Source organism: Gorilla gorilla, chromosome 16 (genome assembly GCF_029281585.2).
Source record: "Gorilla gorilla gorilla isolate KB3781 chromosome 16, NHGRI_mGorGor1-v2.1_pri, whole genome shotgun sequence".
Classification (NCBI taxonomy): domain Eukaryota; kingdom Metazoa; phylum Chordata; class Mammalia; order Primates; family Hominidae; genus Gorilla; species Gorilla gorilla.
Window position 1 is genome coordinate 59,050,542 of NC_073240.2, and position 24,158 is coordinate 59,074,699.

The window sequence follows — 24,158 nt, forward strand, 5'->3', positions numbered from 1 at the left end:
CCCATGGCCACACCCAAATACACCATGTCTCCAGGTGCAGTGTGGCGTAGATGTTAGAATTCCTACAGTGCTACTCCCTAGCTGTGAGGCTTTGGGTGACTTAACCTGGTCACTTGAGACCTTGGCAGCAAATGGAGATAAAGGTGACTCCTTTATGAGTAGACTTACTGTTTGGGAGTCCCCAGACAGGAAGCTAAAGTAAGTAAAATACAATAACTTTTATTCTACTGTCTTAGTCTCTTCCTCCAACATTAAAGTAAAAGCTAGTGAAATCCTACAAGGCACTGGATTGAGAGTCCCTGTAGGTCCCTGACCTCAACAGCTGCTAGTGTGTGTTCAAAGAGCCCATGCATTTCCCTTTCATGCTGATTCTAAATACACAGATACTGTTTGCTCATAATACAAAGATATGTCACAATCTGTGAGAACATCTAAACTTATTTTAAAAACTTATAGTAGTGTACTAGGGCGAGCGTCCCAGAGACTTGCAGGTGTTCTCAGACCAAATTGCTGTTTTCCGAAGAAATTATGTGACATGTTGACACCACTAAAGCAATTCCAAAATGAAACCTGATTTCAGTACATCTTTCTGATGGTTTGAATGTAAAACAGGTTTATAAAATTTCATTTCCCTTTTGAATCTGGCAATGATCTAATAGGAGTGCTATTATTGCCTTTTGATATTTTTCCGCTGAATTTTAAGCCACTTACATCATATATGTATGGGTATCAAAATAGATCTTCTTATGCTTTCTCATTAGGAATACAAAGTTCACGACAACTTTTCTTCTCGATAAATCTAATTTTGGGGCTAGAATTTAAGTTTCTATTTTCCTACCAAAGGAAGTAATAATGGCACTCCTGTTAGATCATTGCCTATTAAGTAATGAATGCAAATGTTGTAAGACTATGGGAACCATGTTTGTCCCACACGAAACACTAGAGAGGAAAAGTGTGTTAGGGGCAGCACTTGATTAGAACTGATTCTTATCTGTTCCATTTCCGGTGGGCTTCTCCTGCAATGTTTTCTTAGCTCAGGTAAGTTCCTCATAGCAATGGAAAATAATAGAATCGTATTTTGAAACATCTCTGAGTAATTCAGGCTAGGTTTTCTTCTAGCTGGTCTGAACATGTACGGTTTTGCAGGGTGGCATTAAGAATAACATTAAGAACAGCCTTGCAGGCATTCTCAAACTATTTAGATCTGCCCCCTTATCATAATTGCCACAAGAGGTGGGATAAATGTGAGAAAAAATAATCAGAGTTCTTCCTGGCCCAGAACTAAAGCAGATTCATCAAGGAGAAACGGATTGTAATGGAAGCATATTAGAAAGTTTGAAGACTCAACAGGAATGCCTCTGTGAAAACCAGCACCATAAAAAAATGGAAAACTAACATAAAGCTAAAAGAAAACTTGGTTTGGGGAAATAGAGATAATTCAGGGAAGAGAAATTATCTGATATCACAAGCAAGTAAGAAAGCTAATAATAACACAAGGTAAAACCTAGTATCTACAGAAAAATATAAAAATATATTTTATATGTACATACATACTTAAAAGTTACACCATCCTTTAGAAACAGTCAAAAAACAAGAAGGTTTGAAGTTTTATTTCATTTTATTTTTATTTTGAGGCAGGGTCTCACTCTGTCACCCACGCTGTGAGTACAGTGGCACAATCTCAGCTCACCGCAGCCTTGACCTCACAGGCACAGGTGATCCTCCCACCTCAGCCTTCCAAGTAGCTGGGACTACAGGCATGCGCCACCAGACCTGGCTAATTTTTTGTATTTTTTGTAGAGAAGAGGTTTCACCACGTTGCCCAGGCTGGCCTTGAATTCTGGGCTCAAGCGATCCACCCACCTTGGCCTCCCAAAGTGCTGGGATTACAAGTGTGAGCCACCACGCCCTGCTAAAAGGTTTGAAATTTTAGAAAGATAAATTAAAATTCTAATAATAGGCCTAAAGTTAAAAGTACAAGTGAGTTTTTCATTACAGGAAGCCAAACCACAAATGGATAAGAAATATGACATAAAAGATGAGACGCATCTATCAATCTAGGAGGCCTATTATCCAATTAATAGGTGTTACAGAGAAATTAAGAAAATGAAGAGAAGGGACATATTTAAAATATTAGATCCTGCACATGTATCCTGGAACTTAAAATAAAATTTTAAAAAATAAAATGAAATATTAGAAAAAATGTCTCCTAAATAAAAGTTATATGTAAACAGAGAATTATTTTTGCCCAGTAAAATAAAAATTTTGAAAGATCCACAACTAAGTACATGATACCAAGAATAAGGAAATATAAAAATCATCCATAATGTTGAGGTGGGGGGCAGAGTAACTACCTACAAGACAAAAATGAGCTGACATCAGACTTCTCATAAGCAACACAGGATGTCAGTAGAAACAGGTGGGAAAATGATTTCTTGAAGATGGAATTGTATACCCAAACAAGCTGTGAATCAAATGTGATTGGCCTAAATAAAGACATTTTTGGATAAACAAGCCTTCAAAAAACCGCTTCTGACTTTCTTAACCAATTACTTTGGGATCTACTCCATCAAAAATGGGTGAGAACAACCCAAAAAGAAAAAGACTGGGATCCAAGAAACAGTGGGTTCAACCTAGGAAATATGTACAGAAAAATCCCAGAAGGATAGCTATATAGGAGAGAGCAACAGGTCCAATATCAGGTAGGAGAACTTGAGAACTCAGGTGGGAAAAAGATGGGGACTCTGTAATTGTTGGTAGGCTTGAAAGGCTTGGTGAACTTGAGGTTGTGATCGAGGTACATTCTCCCCTGACCTTTTTTTTGTCAGAAAGCAAAGAAAGAAGGAAGAATAAAAAGAAGGAAAAAAGATACGACAGATGTCAGGAAGACCAAATCCTGAACAAGAAAGTAGTAATCCAAATACACGGCAAAGTAAAATGTGACATGATTTTAAGCAACTGACAGAAAGAAAAGAAAAACCATTTGACCTTGAAGTTATTGTGCCTCCTCTCTTTCAAGTCACCCATAGGTCCCGACATCAGACCTGCAAAGAGAAACATGGAATCCTAGCATATTGTCCCTCCCTGTAGAGGGCAACGATTAACTGATTATAATCATATAAATGCTTTTCTTATGGGTTACTTTTTAAATCACTTTTTAAAGAGTTATAACTATTTAAATCACTATGAAACATAAAGAAGAGAAGAGGCAGGAGAATGCAAGGCCATGTGACCTAAATCTCCTTCCATTATAACAAGAAGTCCATGGAATGTTCTAAAGCTGATGAAATTAGGAAACAGGGATACAAGTGTATTATTCTGGATTATGAAATAAGCCATGGAAGAATGAAAAAGAGAAGCTTCCAGTGAAAGTTTCCTTAGGGGAATGGAACTAGGGCTTGGAAGAGTTAGGCCAGCAGAGTCATGCTTTTCATTATAAGCTTGCTTATGCTAGTTCACTTTTTAAAAATGAATCAGTTGTGTCAATAATATCTTTAGGTATGTGTGCGTGAGAGAGAGTGTGTGTATGTATGCGTGTTTTCCTTATAGAAAGAACCATATCTCATCTAGCATTGTTTTCCTATGTCTATCCTGGTAATTGGTACAATAACAATAAAATAACAACAATAATAAAGTGCTTCACATACATTATTATTACTCTTTCCACATCTCTGCAAGGCCAACATTATCTTCATTTTTCTGATGAGGAAATGAATGTAAAAGGAGTTTTAAAACAGAAATTGTCCAAGGATATACAACTGATTAAGAAAGGATTTGAACCTAGGTCTGACTGTTTCTAAGAACTTGGGCTTTAAAACGAAACAAAACAAAACAAAACAAATTCAGCATTTCAATAAATGATTGTGAAGCAATGAATGCATACAAAACTTAATGTCGGTTATGTTGTTCCATGCCTCAAAAAATACCATTCTATCTTGCTATAAATATCACCATCTAGATCCAAAATGCTTTTAGACTCTTAAACTTACTATGCCTGAAATAACTTGAAGAGGCTATTGTGAAGTAATAAATAAGGTCGAGTGTGAGCCAGTGGGAAAATTTAGATTCTCAGAAGTAAGTGGAGAGATTTTGTCCAGTAATGGAACAAATTGAAACAATCCACGCTGAAGGAACACTGGGTAGTAAGTACATATTGAATCAACCTCAACATTTTCAGCTTTCTGGACTAAAATATTATTTTCATGCAGATGTAAATGGCACAGGCATTAGGGCTTAATGCAAAATTAGTTTGCCTAAGTGGCTGTGTCTTTGAGCCCAAAGAAGGTCATACAGATGCAAGAGTGTGTCCTGTCTCAATAACATGGCCTGCGTGCCCAGGCTTTACCCTATCAATAAAAATGGTGGTGCACCCCACCTTATATATGTATTTATAAATCATATCCTCTTCTACTTGATCAAGATATGCATTTCAGCACATACACGAAAATAGAGAGGATGAAATAAATACAGTATAAAAACAGAAGTTCTACTTTTCCCTTTTACCCTTCAATGGGTCTTATGCAACCCCAGCTGTACCCCACTTTGGAGAACACTGGTCTATGGGGTGACTTATCACACACTGAGCAAATAGCCATGAAAACAAGCTGTGTTTAAAAGAAGAAACTATTATAATCAGAGCCAACACTTATTAACAACTTACCTTTTGCCAAGCACTATTCTAAGCAATTCATATGTTAACTCATTTAATCCTTACAACAACCCTATGGGAAGTTTTACTATTAACCCCTCATTTTGCAAAACACAAGATTGAGGCACTGAAAGATTAAATAACTCATCTGAGGTTACACAGCTGGTAAGTGTTGGATCCAGAATGCCTTTTTCTTTTAAATAAACATTTTGTTTTGGAATAATTTTTTATTTATAGAAAAGCTGCAAAGATGATACAGAGAGTTCCCATATGCCCATCACACAGCTCCCCCATTTGTTAATATCTTACATAACCATGGTACATTTGGCAAAATGAAGAAACCAACATTAACCAAAACTGACTTTGAGTTTCACCAGCTTTTCTACTAACGCCCTCTTCCTGTTCCTGAGTCCCAGGGTATCACAGTAAACTTAATTGTGTTGTTGCCTCATTTTCTTCTGGTCTGTGACAGTTTCTCAGGTTTGCCTTGTTTTTCAAGACCTTAACATTTGTGAGAATGACTAGTCAGATATTTTGTAGGAATGTTCCTCAATATGAGTTTGTGTGATGTTTTGCTCATGATGGGACTGGGGTTATGAGATTTTGGAAGGAAGATCACGGACATGAAGTGCCCCTCTCACCACCTCATATCACGGGTCCATGAGATCAACATGATGTGACCAGTGACGGTATCCTTCATCACTTGATTAAGGCGATGTTTGCCGGGTTTCTCCACTATGTTACTATTTTTCACATCTATAATCTTTGGAAACAAATTTCTAAGTCTATCCATTCTGGAAAAGGGGGAGGGAATTCACTTCACTCTCTGGAGTGAGGGGTATGTACATATATTACCAGAATTCTTCTGTAAAGAAAATGTGTCTCTACTCCACCTTTTTATTAAATCAGTTATTTATAGCAATAACGACCCATATATATTTATTTTTACATGGTGTTACCGTCCAATACTATGTTATTTATTGTTGCTCAAATTATCCAACTTTGGCCATTGGGTGCTTTCAGGTTGGCTCCTGTGTCCCTTTGATACACTGCCATCAATGTGGTTGGGATTTTCTTGTTTCCTTTTAATATTTTCTCATTTTCTGGTACCACAAGACACTCCAGGCTCATTTTGTATATCTCCTGTTTACAGTCTTAGATTGAGCCATTTCTCCGTGTAGCCCTGGTTCCTTTTGTTGGAGGACAGCATTGGAAACCAAGATCTGGATGCCACGTCTGCTCAATGCTACTGCAGTTTCATTGCTTCTGGGCCCTCTCCATGAACAGAGCAAGGAAATATACATATGTATGCGAACCCATGTATACACACATCTCTATAACTGTTTCTATGCCTGTATATATTAAGCTAAACATGAGTGCATATTAACAGTCTTTAATCCAGGAGCACAGGGTTCATTTTAGCCTTTCTGGGCTGCTTATATGTAACTTCCCTCTCTGATAGTGAGAAAACTGGTTCCCATCATCTACCATCCATTTACTTATTTTTCAACCCTACCTACAGATAAAGAGTTTCAGAATCATTAAACTGTAAGAAATAAACTTACCAAGAAAAGTACAATGTTTCTGTCTATTTCCTTTAGCCTTTAGCCTCTAGCCTCACAGTTTCTTGCTAAAATAACTTTTTCCAGTCACTTAGGTCAGCTCCTCTTTTCCCCCAAACCCCCTTCAGTGCTGTTATATCATACACTGTGCACCAGTCAGGATTCTGCCAGAGAAACACAGCCACAGAACCAGTAGGATATGGAGATATACACACACATGCAGACACACACACACAGTTTCTTGGCTTACAGGTGGCCATCTTATTCCTGTGTCTTCATATCACTTTCCTTCTATGCAGGTTTGTGTCCAAATTTTCCCCTTTTTATAAAAAAGGTTATAGCCTTATTGGATCAGGGCCCACCCTAATCACCTCATCTTGATCATCTGGGAAACTCCTATTTCCAAATAAAGTCACATTCACAGGTACTGGGAGTGAGGGCTTCAACATCTTTTGGGGGTATGCAGTTCAACTCCTTATAATAGACAAACCTAAAGTCCACAGGACCCAAAGTCACCAAAGTCAGGAAGTGTATGCTGGAAAGTCTTAGACAGGAGCTGAAGCTGCTATCCCCAGGTAGAATTTCTCCTTTAGAAAAGACTCAGTTCTGCTCTTAAGGCTTTTCATCTGATTGAATTATGACCCCTCCCTCAAATTATCTAATATAACCTTTCTTATTTAAAGTCAACTGATTAGAGACTTTAACCACATCTACCAAATACTTTCACAGAAACATCCAGATTAGTGTTTAACTGAATAGCAGGGGACTGTAGCCCAGCCAAGCTGACACATAAAACTGACCATCTCACATTGTAATACATTTAGATTCATTTTCCTTAGTCTGCATTCCACAGCATGCCTTCTGAGGTCTAAGAATATATAAAGCAAGTCTAGAAGCTGCTGTGACTATGAGCATCAACGGTGAAATCTTAGGCATCTACTTAATGCCAGACTTGTTCCACATGGTTTATCTCAGTTAATCCTTTGAGGAGCCCTGTCAGTTAGGTTGTCAGCCTTACTCAGTGAAGAAGGAGAGGAAGAGAGACCTGCAGTGGCAGAAGCAGGACTGAAACTGAGGCAGGTCTGTTTGGCGCCAAACCTTTGGGGTTTAAACCTTAACCACAATGCTGCAGAACTGTCTCTCTGATTCCCAGTTGGGTCTTTTTAAACATACACAAGAAAAACTCCAGGGGAATGATGTTTAAGCATCCTAAGGTCATGTGATTTGCATTTACCAAAAATAATTTCACATATTAAATGCAGTGCATCAGGTATTTTTATATAAGGACAAATTTCCTGCATAACGTACAACTGACTATCTGAACCATTTTTCTCTTTTTTTTAGACAGAGTCTCACGTTGTCGTCCAGGCTGGAGTGCGGCGATCTCAGCTCACTGCAACCTCCACCTCCCTGGTTCAAGCAATTCCGCTGCCTCAGCCTCCTGAGTAGCTCGGATTACAGGTGCACAGCACCATGCCCGGCTACTTTTTGTATTTTTAGTAGAGATGGGGTTTCACCATGTTGGCCAGACTGGTCTCAAACTCCTGATCTCAGGCAATTCCCCTGCCTCAACTTCCCAAAGTGCTGGGATTACAAGCGTGGGCCACCGTGCCCAGACCTGAACCATTTTTAAGTTTACAGTTTTCCTTTTGTCTTTTGAGATTAAAAAGGCTTAGGTATTCTACAAACAACAAATGTCCCTCTAAAGTTGGTTAGTTTATGATTAAGGCTGTGATGAAACCTTCCCGGGCTGATAGCAAGAAGGAGAACCTGGAATAAGAAGAATGCAATGGGCTTTGCAAGGTGGAGGGCAATGGACTTTGCAAGGCATGTGCTGTAGGAGGACCAGCTTCCCCCAGGCATTGCACCTGCACCGTGGACGTGTTGGTGGCAGCTCTTGGCCAGGTGGCAGAGATCAAGTATCCACCAGGGCCCTAACAAACCTCTACAACGTTCTGTCAAGACACAATGCGAAGTACTGTACAATTTTCTCTTCATACCTTCTTGATCTTTGAATTATTGTAAAGTTCTCAAGTGAGGATCTTGATAATCGGCCAAACAAAAGCAGAAACAACACTTAGGTGGGTATGGATCACCAGGACAGCAGTTAAGGAAAGCAATCCCCACCAACCTCCTCCCTGCTGGCAACAAAGGATCACAGTTCTGAAGCTTAGTCATTAACTAGCCTGGCGACCCCAACAATGTCCAAACCCTGGGTGGGCTCACCTTTTACACTTCTAAACACCCTATATATGTTTGAACAGAAAGGGACTATTTGTTAGAAAGGGTTACATGGCAGTTTCCTTAAAATAGCTACAAAAACAGGGGGCAGAGTCTTAGGGCAGTGGAAGGAGCCTCCAGTGCACACCTTCTCACCTGCTGCTCTCACCTGCTCACCTGCAGCTGTCCCCTGCTTGCCTGAAACAGTCACCTACTCACCGGCTGCTTTCACCTGTTCACCTGAAACTCTCACCTGTTCACCTAAAACTCTCACCTGCTCAGCTGCAGTTCTTACCTGCTCACCTGCAGCTCTCTCCTGTTCATCTGCAGCTCTGCTCCACAGGTCAGACACTAATATTAAGGAGCAAGTGAAATTGTCAGGATGGAAAAAGCAATTTCACAATGCTGGAAATCTGTTCATCCTACTGCAAGTCACCCACACTACCTACCCTCCACAAATGAGACCTAATTCTTTGCCCTCCATGGTATCCATAGTTACTGCTCAAAGACCACTGGGAATAATAGTGGCCCAACTCTATCCCAGATACCCTTGGGCATCTTCACGAAATCCTCTCTTGCTTTCCAGCCAGAATCTGAGATCTGTCTGAGAAGAGCAGAATGAAATTATCCCTTTTCTGCTGAAGGAGCTAGCCTAGAGTCAAGGGTGTTACAATGTGAGGCTAATTACTGTAGCCTTTTAATATTCTCTTCTCTGAGGCCCTCCCAGGAAGGATAAAATAAAATGCTGCATAATTATAGGTGAAATGAACGGTGAACTGGGAACCTTCACTTGCTGCATGACCTTGGACAAAGTAGTTGACCCAGACTTGCAATCTCATTAACACAAAGGGAAAAAGAGAGAAAAAGACCCCTTTCTTTTTTTTTTACCAGAGCACGGGGCATCAGGGAGGAGCCAGGATGGGTCAGAGAGGACCCTCCTACTAAATAGACCTGGGGAGGTGGCACAGCCTTGTTGGAGACACAATGCTTGGCTGTATAGCTTTGGATTCTCCATTATGGAACCCCTTACATTTTCCTGAGAACTTTGGTTCATTTGAAAGTCTCAGTGTTATTTTCCCTACAGACGTTTTGTTTTAATTGGAAGCCATGTCATACATACAGAAGTGTAAAGAAAGCTTATGTACAGTTTAGAAACTAATAATAAAATGAACACCAGTGTATTTACCTTTCAGGACAGAAATAAAATCTTACCATACCTTGGAATTCTTACATGCCTCATTCTGGTCCCTGTTTCCTCCTTCTTCCAAGAGCTAACTGCTAGCCTGATTTTTGTGTTAACTGTTCTCTCTTGCCTTTTCTTATCACCTGTGACTATAACTCTAAAAATACATTGATAAATTGTTTGATATTTAGATCAATACAGTCATGCTGTTATGAATTCATCTATTACCTGCTTCTTGTGATTAATTTTATGGTTTTAAGATATCTTCATGTCTTTTAGGGCAGCTGTGTGTAGTTCACTCGTTGCCACTGCTATACCATATTCCTTCATACACTGAATTGAATATATCACAATGTATTTATTCATTCTGTCACTAATGGGCATTGGGTTGTTTCCAGTTTGGAGCCATTAAGAGTGATACAGCCACGAATTTCTCTTGCATATGTCTCCTGGAATGTGTGTATAAGATTGTCTACAGATAGGGGTAGAACTGCTGTGTCATAGAGTATGTGAATGTTCAACTTTACTAGGAATTCTAAGTAGTACTACTGTTTTTCATAGTGGCTTACCAATTTATACGAGCAGTTAATAAGAATTCCCATAGCTTTACACCATCCAAAGCATTCTAAATTGTCAACTTTGTTGTGGTTTTTGCCAATTTGGTGACAGAAGATGCTTTCTCATTGTAGTTTTCACTGGTAATTCCCAGGTTAATGCAAAGATTGGGCATCTTTTTATATGACTCTGAGTCATATGTGTGTTCCTTTTCTGTAAAATGCCTATTCATGTCTTTCGCTTACTATTCTACAGTCACTTGTTTTGTTGTTTTTTGCTTCATAAGAATTATTGTATATTCAGGAAGTCCTTTGTGATTATACGTTGCAAATATCTTCTCTCCATTTGTATCATCTTTCTGCTCATTATTCCTTTTTGTATCTCACATATTTCCCCTGGGACCATTTCCTCCTGCCTGAAGTATATTGTGCACAATTTTCTTTAGTGGGAAACTTCTGGTCATAAATAATGTTTCATTTGTTTGTTTTATTTGAAATATCTTGATTTTGCCGATTTTTAAACATTATTTGGCTAGGTATAGAATTTTTGTTAGGAATTATTTTCTCAGCGGAGATATTATTCCACTGCCCTCTGGCTTCCATTATTGTGGGTGGGAAGTCACCAGTAACATTAACTGTCATTCTTTTGTAGAGGGTCCATCTTTTCTCTCCGGCTGCTTTCAGGGTCATCTCTTTTTATTTACTCTGTACTGAGTATGGATAGATCTAAGTATGACATATGTAGGTAAATTTTTCTTTTATTTATCCTCCTTCAGATTTGTTGAAAATTAGTGTCTTTCAAGAGTTCTGGAAAATTCTCAGCCATTACCACTTAGAATAAAATCCGTTCCCCACATACAGCTAAAGCATCTCATTTTTCTTCTTTTTCCACTTTTTCTCATATTTTTAATTTACTTCTCAAATTTATAACCATAATTTCATTGCATCCATCTTCATTATTTCTTTCTAACTGTATCTAATTTTCAGGTTACTCCACCCATTGAGGTTTTAATTTCAATTATTATATTTTTATTTTTAGAAATTATGTTCGGTTCTTTTACAAACCTGTTTCCTCCCTACTGAAATTTTCAAGATCCCTGTTTACATCTTCAAACGTATTTTGCATAGTCATTTTACTTTTGGTATTCAATAAATGCACTATTTGAAGCTCTTGCTGATCTATTTTTACTACCTCGGTTTTTTTTTTCCTACTGATTCTCTCATTCATAATGTTTTATTTCCTTATGTGTTTCGTAATGGTTGGCTTTAAGCTTCTCATTTTCCTTGGACATTTATCTGTGGAAATTCTGAAAGACAGCAAGATTCCTCCAGAATATATTCATATTCATTCAGTTGGTCACATGAGGTGGTACCAAACTGAGGAACACTTTAAATTTTCAGAGTTAAATATTTAGGACCAAATGTGTTGTATGAATTTGAACTGCAAATGCAAAGTAGCCTGTTTGTGCCAGCAAAACTATTATCAGACCTGAGACAGACTTTTCTTGGACCTCTTTCTCTTTTCACCAAATACTTGTATTCCTCTGGGATCCCAGCTTTATTTAAGATTCTACTATGAGATACTCTACTCTGGTTAAGCTCTGGACTTCAACTCTGTCTCCTATCCCTATACGATCTCCAAAACAGAAGCCCAAGGCTCTGGCATTGGGTGGAAATTTCCAGGCTGTAAGCAAGGTTTGGTATTCATTTACTTCCCAGGGATCTTTGTTTCAGTTTGTTTGGCACTCAGAGGATTTCTTACTTCCATACAAGCTCACAAAGCATTTTTAAAATTTTTAAAAATTTACTTTATTCAGCATTTGAGTTGTTTTGGAAGGGAAAATGTTCTGGCTATCTAATTCACTGTATCACTGAAAACAGAAATAGTCAAGCTGGTTTATTTTTAGCCAAAGCTAATTTCCAGATTGCTCTGCACCTGTGAACCTGAACCAATTTGCATGAATGTGCCTTCCTTTTCTAGCTAAAAAGAATTTCCAAAGAGGAAAATCAATGGAGTTCTGTTGGAGAAAAACCAGTAGCATGCCAGTCTACCTGTCCTAGTGACTCCCAGAATGATGATTCTAACCTACGTTTGAAACTGTCATGGCAAATGCACTGATAATAATAGCTAATGTTCCCAGGTAAGGCATATTGTCACTTACCAAACACTAAGCGCATTATACATATTACCTCAATTTTCACAATAACTCTCTAACATAGGCATTATTATTAGCTCCATTTTACAGATGAGGAAACTGAAGGGCAAAATGGTTGAATAACTTTCCCAAAGAATGTGTTGGAAGTGGGAGGCAGTTGGGCTCCAGGGCACAGATTCTTAGCCTCTCTGTTGTGCTACCTCTGTCAGAGAAAAAGCAACCAATGAAGACCCAGCTGCCTGAGAAATGTGGCCCACACTGGATTGTTCAAGGAAAATTATTTCCCTAGCATCACGGTTCTGGCCTGAGCTGCCTGTCTGAAGCACCCAGGGAGTGGATTCAAGTAGACATTCTAATTTAGTTGGTCTGGAGTGGGGGGCCTATATCTTTATTTTGTCAAGGCTCCCCAGATGTTCTGATGAAGCACTGTGATTAGGACCACCCCCTTCCTTTGTGAGTTGTTACCCAGGTGCTGCCCTGAACAGCTTACTCTCTCTCTCTCAGTTCATGTTGGAACACTTTGTCTGGTTTCACCTTCCCAGTAAAATGGATGTTGGGCAACAAACAGTTGTCATCTCACTAGTCACGTCTGAATGTCCTTGGGCAAATCACCTCCCTAATATCGAGCCCCAGTTTCCTCCTGTGTAAAATGTGAATTTGTTTTAGTGTGAAGATTTAAGACTCGAGTTTGTAACTGGTCATTGAATAAACCCGATGTCTTTTGATTTAGGACTCTGTAGTAGCAGGTAGGGGCTGGGAGGAGTTGCCACTCTGGCTTGAATTAGGCATGGGGACTATTTGTGGATTTTATATATCCATCATTCCATATGCATGAATATTTGGAAGTGAGAGTCACCACAGGATGCTGTCACCTAAGTGATCCTGAATGGTCTCCAACACAGAGGACCCTCACTGAAAACGTCAAGATCTCTCCTCCCCAGCAAGAAGTACAGTTTCATTGAGGAAGAGTCTTGAAGGGACAGAGTCCTAAAGAAGGGGAAGCCCAGATTAAGAATGCCACCCACTTCCACATGTATGCACACGTGCACGCGCACACACACACATCTACTTTTTCCAAGGGTGCTGAAGCCATCCAGGCAGAAATAAGCTGCTTTTAAGAAATTTGTCTTTGGTGGGTCTGAGCATAAGAAATTCCAGCACAGATGTTTGTCAGCCACAGACACTCTGGGCCAACACAGCAGCAGCTCTCCCTCCCTAGTGAGTTCCGGCTCCTGGTTTGCATCATCAACTTAGTCCTTCCATTCAGTGTATCTGGCCAGAGCCCTCCTAACTGCACTGGATCCCTCCCAAGGAGCAACCACATAATCCCCGCCAGGGCTCAGCCCAGACCTCTCCCTTGGTGCTCACAGCCATGGGCTCTGAAGGGCTTTCTGGGTCTGCGCTGTTCGCTTATGGTATTCCCCAGCCCTCTTAGGTCAGGGGCAGAAGTTGCTCCACAAGCAGTTAGAAACACGCCGGAAGAATGTGGTGAGTTTTCTGAGAGCCGCTGAGTAGCTGTGGGCCCTGATTCACAACTCAGTTTCATCCACTTCAGGACTCCCTGGGAGGCAACTTTCCCCCAGTTCACCTCTACCTCTCTCTGGATCACTGATTAAGCCTGGCTCTGCCTTCTTCACACCCTGGGCCTCCAGAGGTGACCCTCTGTGAAGCCTAGGCAGGGCCAAAGACAGGCCATCACCTCCAAAGGAGAGGAGTGAGGTCTTTGTTTCCTTCACAGCAGTGGTTTTTTGTTTTTTTTTTTTTTTTTTTTGAGACGGAGTCTCGCTCTGTCGCCCAGGCTGGAGTGCAGTGGCGCGATCTCGGCTCACTGTAAGCTCCGCCTCCCGGGTTCACGCCATTCTCCTGCCTCAGCCTCCCGAGTAGCTGGGACTACAGGCGCCCGCCACCACGCCCGGCTAATTTTTTGTATTTTTTAGTAGAGACGGGGTTTCACTGTGTTAGCCAGGATGGTCTCGATCTCCTGACCTCGTGATCCGCCCGCCTCGGCCTCCCAAAGTGCTGGGATTACAGGCGTGAGCCACCGCGCCCGGCCAGCAGTGGTTTTTAAACCACAGAAGTTGCTTAGAAAGGCCTCTGGGAACTCTCTCGGGGAAGACTGCAGGGGATGGAGGCCACAAGGACCTGTTTCTGTGTCTGTATTAGTCTGTTTTCACACTGCTATAAAGATACTACCTGATACTATCCAAGACTGGGTAATTTATAAAGGAAAGAGGTTTAATTGACTCACAGTTCTGCACGGCTAGAGAGGGCTCAGGAAACTTACAATCATGGCAGAAGTCAAGAGAGAAGCAAAGGCATGTCCTACATGGCAACAGGCAAGAGAGAGCCAACGAGCAAAGAGGGAAGAGCCCCTTATAAAACCATCAGATCTCATGAGAACTCACTCACTTTCACGAGAATAGCATGGAGGAAACCACCCCCATGATCCAATCACCTTCCACCAGGTCCCGCTCTCGACATGTGGGGACTATAGGGATTACAATTTGAGATGAGATTTGGGTGGGGACACAGAGCCAGACCATATCAGTGTTAGATGAGCTAATGTGCTGAGGGCATTTCCCAGCACCTAACAAGGGTCCATACACCTCAGCTGTTACACACTGCTAGCAGGGGGCAGGATCTTCCAGACGCCAAGGGAAGAACTTTACATATGTTCTCCATGAAATCCTACTAAGGTTTCTGCAGAATAGGTATTACACTATCACATTTATAGATGAAACTTGGATACGTTAAGTGGCTTGTCCAATGCCACACAGGAACAGTATGTGGCAGAATCTGGTTTTGTATATGAATTAGTCTGACTCTAAAATGTGGACTCTTCCCCCTGGTCCGGGCTGTCTTATTTTCCCTTAGAAAAACTTGCAAGCTTCTCAATGCATGTGTTTCTTAAAATGACTAACAAAATACAAAATTTTTAAAAGGTAAACAAGAGCTATTAGGACAAAATCCAAAATGACGGTCATTATAATCAGTGTGGGTATTGTAATGGAGCATAAAATGATGAGCTGGCCTCCTGAAAGGCCAAAGAGGGATATAAAATACAATCAGTAAAATTTGTCTTCCTGAGCCCTCGTCCTCTGGTGGCTCTTCCTCCCACACCCCAGTATCTACCTCTATCCTTCTACCAGAAGTATTCTAGTGTCTACTGCTTGATCACCACCCAGGGTAGCATCCCATGCCCTGGTCCTATCTCTCCTCCTTCAGCTTGCGAGCCTGCCTTGGGTGATCAATTTTTCATGCAATTTTTCATGCAGGCATACAAATCAGAGAACAAGCCATGTGCAAAAAAGAATTGGTCTGGGCAGCACAGGCAATTACAGACCAGGGCAGAGTACAGTGAAGGACCGTTTGAGGATTAGACAGGAGGGGAAGTAAGCTTATCTCCAGTGGAGGAAGCCTCTCCATAGGTCATGGGCATGAGGGAGAATTCAGAACTGGAGTGTCTTTGGACACCTTACATATTGTATCACACAGTCTCCTGCCTACTTCACCATGGTTTTGGCTGCTCATTCTCTTCACAAGTCAGTGCAAGGTCAAACAAATTTTACCAAACAATCCTGGAAGAGCAGGATTATTTCCCTGAACATTGCATCCCCTTCCTACTCTGCTGGTGTGCAGGACAAATGCAGCTAATTAAATTTGATACTCAAGGCAGAGTACGTCAACCAGTGGTTCCCAGTTCCTGGGGGCTGTGAAGATATTTCAGGGGTCTAAGAAACCATATGTGCACCAAGCACTTACTGTAGACTGACTATGCCTCCTATTATTGTGAACCACCATTTCACACATGTACGCAGATACTATTGAGGCCAAGGAGTTTCAGCTCAGAGAGAATGCTGAATACTGCAGGCCCCATGACAGATATTCCACTCCTTGCTTATATACCTGCAACATACTCTTCTTTCTTAACAGCTTTCAATACATCCTATTCATTGTAACGAGTATTACACAGCTATACACAACTCACTTGCTCCCAGCAAGAAGGCAACCAAAGACATGTGTTCTGCAGGTACTATGTGCAATGGCTAAGTCACGTGGACCCTTGAAAAGTTGACTTTCTGCAGCAAGCGCATGATCTTCTGATAATACTCCTCCAATGTTCTTTCTGCAACACTTTCTAAAGAATAGGTCCTCTCTATTCTGCAAACTCGGGGCAAATGGTGAATGGAGACACAACCAACACACCTGACAAATACGGTGGAAGGTGAACAGAGAATTTTTAAGCTGGCAATAAAGAAAATAATAACATCTATTTTGTTTTTTTAAAAAATGAAAGAGGGAATGGAGTAGTGTTATTCAATTGTCAGATACTTTAGCAGAGAGTGGAAAATTCACCTGAAAAAGAGGGAGGGACAATCCCCTTATTTCTACAACTGATCCTAAGGCTGTAGCTACCATTTATAACTCTCTTCTTCACCTCTTCCATGTTCCCTTTGCTTTTTGCCCAAGGGAGTAACTCTAACTTTTGCTATCAGAAAATCTTTTGGCTGCAAATAATAGAAAACCCAAGAATGATTGGATCCAACTGCAAATACTAGAAAAGCTATCAGTGGTGTAAATAAATAGAGATTTGTTTTTCTCATATAGCAGGAAGTAGAAAGCAATTTCTGGTGTTGGTTTAGCAGTAATGCAGGTCTCTGGGTCACATCTCTGTTCTGCTCTCACGCTTTGTCTCCTGATCACAAGAAAGCCATCATGGGTGTCCAAGCCATGTTCAAGGCAAGAAGACTGAAGAGAGATTGACACCAGCTGCTTCCAGACTTTTTATCAGCAAAAGCAAAGCTTTCATAGGAGCTTCCGGCAACCTTCTCCTTCCATCCATCTTCCTGGCCAAAACTGAGTCACATCACCACTTCTGGCTGTATTTAATTAAGGTTGTGAAATCAAATATCCAGCAAAAAGAGAGGGGAATGTCATACTGGCTTAAACCTAATGCAATTCTTTAACTGGGTCATGTTGAATAACCTTCCCCTAAACAAAATGAGCAGGAAAGAAGTAAGGAAGTAACTGAGTAGATGGCACACTTGCCTGTATTGTCTAGTCACAGCTTTCTACTAACGTTTATAGTCCCTTGCATCATATTTTACAATAAGACCTTCCCTTGATAATCAACGACAAAGTCCTTTGCTAATACCCTGTAGCCCCAGCATTGATCAAATTGCTTATGGCAGTTTCTTGTTCTGAAGGATTTTTATCATGTCCATTAGAGGAAGTATCTCTCTACTGGGTAATGAAACTTCCAGACCAGCAGAGTTCAGCTGCAATGGTGAGACTGCATCATCAGGCATAAATATGAGGGTCATGCTTACGGTCATGCCATGGTGAGACTGCAACATCAGGCATAAACATGAGATTCATGCTTATGGTCGTGCCATGGTGAGACTGCAACCAACATCAGGCATAAACATGAGGGTCATGCTTACAGTCATGCCTTGGTGAGACTGCAACATCAGGCATAAACATGAGATTCATGCTTATGGTCATGCCATGGTGAGACTGCAACCAACATCAGGCATAAACATGAGGGTCATGCTTACAGTCATGCCATGGTGAGACTGCAACATCAGGCATAAACATGAGATTCATGCTTATGGTCATGCCATGGTGAGACTGCAACCAACATCAGGCATAAACATGAGGGTCATGCTTACAGTCATGCCATGGTGAGACTGCAACATCAGGCATAAACATGAGATTCATACTTACGGTCATGCCATGGTGAGACTGCAACCAACATCAGGCATAAACATGAGGGTCATGCTTACAGTCATGCCATGGTGAGACTGCAACATCAGGCATAAACATGAGATTCATACTTATGGTCGTGCCATGGTGAGACTGCATCATCAGGCATAAACATGAGGGTCATCCCCACCTCGACCCAGAGATTCCTGGGTCTTTTCCCCTCATTATGGGAGGAGACAGCACCATATAAGATAACCTAAAACCATTAATGTATTTACCATTGTTTCGTTCTCATTATATCTTTGCTCAACCAATCATTCCAAAACAAGAGTTATATCAAGTGTCTGTGAAATAATTTTGACTTCAAAAAGGGTTCCTCACACTGGAAGGAGGTTGGATCCTTGCTGGTACAGTGGGAGGAGCTCCAGGAGTTCAGAGACTTTTGTGCAAAACCTAGCTCTGCAGCTAGGTAACCAGCTTTGTGACCACGGAGAAACCATATCCTCTCTCTGGATCTGTTTTGTGCTCTGTAGGATCGGCATGTTGGACCAGATAACTGCGAAGGCCCCTTCTAGCTTGCAACATTTTCTGCTAATTTATTAGGATCATGCAACTCTAAAATCCTGCAGTCCTATTACTTTCAGGGTTTAAACTTCTTGTTCTTCTTAGTTTGTCTTCATTTCAGACACTAAAGATGGATGTCTCATTTCCACTAAAAAGAGCGAGCTTTCACTTTAGATTAATTACCTAGAATGTTGTAGTAGTATGTAAAAAGACTCCGCGTGGTCGTCATGCTATATTATTTACAACTTCTATTTTCAAACATTTAAAAAAGGAAGGAAAAGGAACTCAGTTCAAAAAGTCTTAAATCCCCCCAAAGTAAAATAAAACAAATTGAAATTGTCTGGATATTATTGATATCTTTCACCTTCTAGGCTAATTGGCCATGCATCAAAAGTTTCACAAGTTTCTAACAGAATTCATTAATGCCAAATTCACTTATTCACACGTGATGCAAAAATGATGGTGTGTGTGCCATGGTGAAATAAATCTTCATTTAACAAATAAATGTCAAGAATATTTGAAGATTTTTTAAATTAAATGTTTGGTTTTTCATGCCTCTCTTTCTGGCCAAAAAATGATTACAGGCTGAGCTACAGAGAAAACTGAGCTGGGAATTACCTATTAAAACTGTCAGCTGCACTAACTGTGTGATCTTAACCAAGTCCTTTTACATTCCTTAGCTTTGAAATGGAGAGGATCATAAGGAACACTCACGGCTTTGGTGAGAATAAAATCACACCGGAAGTAACATGATAATATATGCCAACATTTTAATAAATTATAAAATACAATTAAAATTCAAAACTCATGGACTAAAATGGAAATGATAAGAATCATTTGTGAAATATGTGATTTGTAATTAATAATTTTGCTGGAAATTCAAAAGATCCTGTACCTCTGATTTATTTGCCAAAATCCAAAGCAGCTGAATGCCTACTGGTACACATACACCCACATAAGTACTTTCCTTTAAAAGGATTTTAGAAATTTGTTTTCATTTCTTTGGAAAAATTAATTATTTATATCATGTTATTGTTTTGCAGGTACACATATGCCAAAACTTTTCAAATTGCACACTTAAAATGGGCCTGGTTTATTATATGTCAGTTCTCCTGAAATAGAGCTGTAAAAATATTAATTCTAAGTAGTTACTTGATATGGAGGATTATATCCTGGTTAACTCACTCTTCCGGCTTTCTTCCCTTGCATTTCCCTTTGTGAAAGTGGCTGAACGTTTATCCAAATGATGATATTTCAGAATGGCAGAGTTCTGGATATGCTACCTGGAAATATGGCACCTTGGCACACTGAATATTTTAAGCTAAAGGAATTTGAGAAACAGCATATGCAGAAAGGACCCTCTGACCTTCCCCTGAAGCAGATCATTAGACATTCACGTGAGAGGTGGCCTCCTTTATACCGAGAAGAAAGGAACATCCTTACCTCTGAAGACAAAGGGACCCAGGAACCTGAACGAGTGGGCCTTGCTAAGTTTCTCCCAGTTTATTACACTTAGCTCATGCCCCCTTTGTCCTGCCATGTTTCTCCACAACTCTCTGCTCTTCATCAAACGACGGATAAAAACACTCAGGTTTAACCACTTTCTTGGGTCTTCATTACCTTATGAAGGCTCTGACATGCTTTTCTCTTGTTAATCTGTCTTTTAGCACAGAAGACCCTGCCAATGAACATAAGATGGATAGCAGGTAAAGACATGTTTCCTCCCCTACAAGAACAAGAGACAGAGGAACATAAAGAATTCCAATGAGAAAAAAAACAAGGAAAATAATTAGTGAGCACCTACTTTACGTCAGACACTGCATATATTCATTTGATTTTCCCAAAAAGCTGATGAGCTGGGTATTTGCTGTCCACTTGTTACTGAGAAGGAAGCTGGTACTCAAAAGACAAAATGACTGAACGTCATAGAGCAGGATTCTCAATTTGTATGCACAGTGAAGTCACCTAGGGAGCTTCAACGATACTGGGTCCCACCCCAGAGATTGTAGCCTGGGCTTTGGCATTCTCTCTTTTTTTTTTTGAGACAGAGTCTCACTGTCGCCCAGGCTGGAGTGCAGTGGCGCGATCTCGGCTCACTGCAAGCTCCGCCTCCCGGGTTCACGCCATTCTCCTGCCTCAGCCTCCCGAGTAGCTGGGACTACAGGCGCCCGCCACCACGCCCAGCTAATTTTTTTGTATTTTTAGTAGAGACGGGGTTTCACCGTGTTAGCCAGGATGGTCTCGATCTCCTGACCTCATGATCCACCCGCCTCAGCCTCCCAAAGTGCTGGGATTACAGGCGTGAGCCACCGCGCCCGGCCGGCTTTGGCATTCTTAAAAGATCCTCCAGGGATTCTGTCGTGGAAAGGGTTTAGGAACCACCATCCGGAAGTAGTTGGTGGAGATGTTCATTGCCAGTTCTTCCTTCTCTCTGGGTAGACAGTCTGCCGAGACACAACCACAAGGCCACACCACTTCTGTAGATTTTGAACAAGCTTCATATTAGTTGGTATACAGCTGTTGCCTCAAGCCCCTGTTCTCTCCAACAACTTCACTTCCTTTCTCTGGCTCCCCAGCCTCTCCTCAAAACCCCTCAACCCAGCAACTAAAGAGTTGGAAGACTCTGACTGGCCCTACGTGCTAAAAAGATTATTAAATACCTTGGAAATCATCTCTAACAGTTTTAATACTCATTCCCTTTTCACAGTACTTCAGTGCACATGGACAGAGTCTGAAAGAAGATTTTGGGCAAAGAACTTCCTGAGCGTAGGTCACACGAAGCTGAAAATCCCTACCCGACCTGTCCACCATGCTGATACTAACTGGTAAAGCCAACAGCAAACTGGGACCTTTGCTCAGTTTTTGCAAGAGACCACTTGGGACTGTGAGGTCAAAACGTGCTTTGTTCTCAAATATACCAAGTCCATAGTCAGGTGAACTCCATGCTCCATGAGTTGTCCAAAACAAAACAAACAAACAAAAAAAAGCAAGAGACACTAAGAAAATAAAGGGAAAAGAAAGACCCAGGAAATGATCTCACACTTCCCAACCAGCTCCTTCTTCCTGTAATACAAAGAACAGGCCCAATAAGTCTCAGGTTTGAGCAAAGCATTTCTGTCCTCTCTGGGGCAAACAGGAGGGACTGCAGCTTTCCATCATTAGCCAGAGTAAATCACATTAAATAGAACAATCAAGCAACATGCAGGGACCGGCTAGAAGCATGTGGCCTCTGTAAATCTGGTCAGAAATAGTAAATACAGGAAACGGAGACAATATGCTGCCCTATTAGTTCATTGTGTTTCATAATTAACAGCAGATGAATGTAAGCAGTGATACAAATCTTTATCTTACCCAAAGCACCTTATTCCTCTGAGTCCCCAGCTTTACTGTCTGCAGAAAGTGAGTCCTTTTTAACTCATTTAACAGACATCAATTGAGCAACTACTATTTGCCAAAAACTCTGCTAGGAGCTAGCGTGGAATGTAAGCCTAAGTAAGACATGATGTTGGTTCCCGGGAGCCCAGGAGACAGACATGCAAACAAATAATTATAACGCACTCTGGGAAAAGCTCTAACAGACTCTATGCAAGGTGCATGGGAGCTCAGAGCAAGCAGTAATTAGTGTGGCTGCTGAGTTAGGAAAGATCTCAAGGAGAGGCAGTATCTGAAATAACATCACAGATGGATGGGTCCAGATAATCCCTGTGGTTTATTTCAACTCTGTGTTCCGATTCTGTTAAAAAAAAAAAAAAGAGAGAGAGAGAGAAAGAGAGACAGTACAACAGAGACACACGCTGAGAGCAGTCTGGAATAGGCATGCATGTTCCTTAAAGGGTCACAGCCTCTCTTTATGCATCACTGAGCACCCAAGACAGTGGCCTGTTGATATTTGCTAGATCTTGAAAGGTATCAGACTAAGGTATGATTTGGAGATTATGTCACAACATTAAAGAATCAGCCTTCAGTGAGGAAACAGTGGATCCCTTCACTATGAATCACGCATTTCTCAGAAGTCTCTGATTCCCTGAAATTTCCCTTGGAAAATTCCCAAATGCACAAGTGAACTCTTCCAAATGGCACGGTTTTCGATCACGTCAGCCTCACCATTCCAGTAAGAAAAACTGGGTGTCCCAGTAAGACTTTCCCATTGAAGACGTGGTTGGGTTTCATTTTTTCACCTTCCCTCCCCCTGTTTCTTTTTATGGGCTGGTTCGGAGTGATAATTTATTGTTTTAAAAAAGAGTAAACCTATGATATTTCTAAGTAGAGACTTTGGAAAAAACCTGACAATTCTGGGAATATATGTGGAGTTAATGAAAAGTTTTCCCTAAAGAACAGCCCCCTTTCAAGGCCTGCTGTCTGGGAGCCGAATGGAAGGGAGGGCAGGGCAGGAGAGAGGAAAAGGCATTCCAAAAGCAAACTCAAGAGCAGACTTTGGTAGAGGAGAAAAGAAATGAATTCATCAATTCTGACCCCTCCCCTCCCCACCTAATCATCATGGCAGGTAGGAACTTCTCCCATAAGTTTATTGGTGCATTTGTCTAACTATGTTCTTACTGAGCATCTATACAACCCAGGAACTGGAAGAGAGGAATCAGATACAAAGGCAAAGGAAAAGGCTCTCAAAGCAGCTTACGCTGTATACGCAGGTATGGATGGTCCCCAACTTGTGATGGTTCTGCTTACAATTTTTCAGCTTTACTATGGCAAGAGGCATTCAGTAGAAACTATACTTCAAGTACCCATACAACCATCCTGTTTGTGACTTTTGGTATACTATTCAATACATTACTTGAGATTTTCAACGCTTTATTATAAAATAGGCTTTGTGTTAGATGGTTTTGCCCAGCTGTAGTCTGATGTCAGTGTTCTGAGCCCATTTAAGGTAGGCTAGGCTAAGCTTGATGTTCAGTAAGTTCCGTAGATTAAATGTATGTTTCTGAGGATATTTTCAACTTACAATGGGTTTATCAGGATGAAACCCCATTATAAGTCAAGGAGCCTCTGTACATGGATTTTTTTTTTTTTTAATCATGAACAAAGCATAGGGGGCAGTGCTGAGTGCGGAAAGTAGTCTTGGCCTCTTGGTCTCTCCATCGAAAGCTGGCACTAGGTGTGCAAGGACCACAATAAATTCTATGCCTGGATATAGACATGTTTGGGAATCCTCCCACTTCTGGGGCAAGCAGAGTCCATTGCAGAGCAAGGTGTTTGGGAGATTCCTCTCTGACCAGCTCCTGCAGCCTGCCCTCCTCCTCTGGGACGTGCGTCCACGGCTTCAAGGCCCCGCTTGGTGTGGGAGGGGCATGAAGGCATGCACTCCATTATGCTGAGGACAGCGAGTCTAAGGGAAGATGAACTGCTGGCTGAAGAGCTCGGCATGGTAAAAGCACTCAACAGGAGGTCAGGACACCTGAGATTTTGTCCCAGCTCTGTCACTCATGGGGTTGACACCCTGTCACCAAAAGTAGACAATTCACTCAGTCTCTTGCCTCCGCTTCCTTACCTATAATGTTGGAGGTGGATGATATCATCTCTGTTTCCTCCTCAGGTTCCCCCAGAACC

At 41.2% G+C, this 24,158-nt stretch overlaps 1 long non-coding RNA gene across 1 annotated transcript; it reads right to left on the reverse strand.

The window, feature by feature from the left end:
• Positions 1-20,068: 20,068 nt before the first annotated feature.
• Positions 20,069-20,601, reverse strand: LOC134757316 (uncharacterized). The gene is made up of 2 exons (XR_010131180.1): positions 20,398-20,601; positions 20,069-20,271 (listed from the first exon to the last, which is right to left on the reverse strand). It is a non-coding gene; the product is annotated as an uncharacterized lncRNA (long non-coding RNA).
• Positions 20,602-24,158: the final 3,557 nt, after the last annotated feature.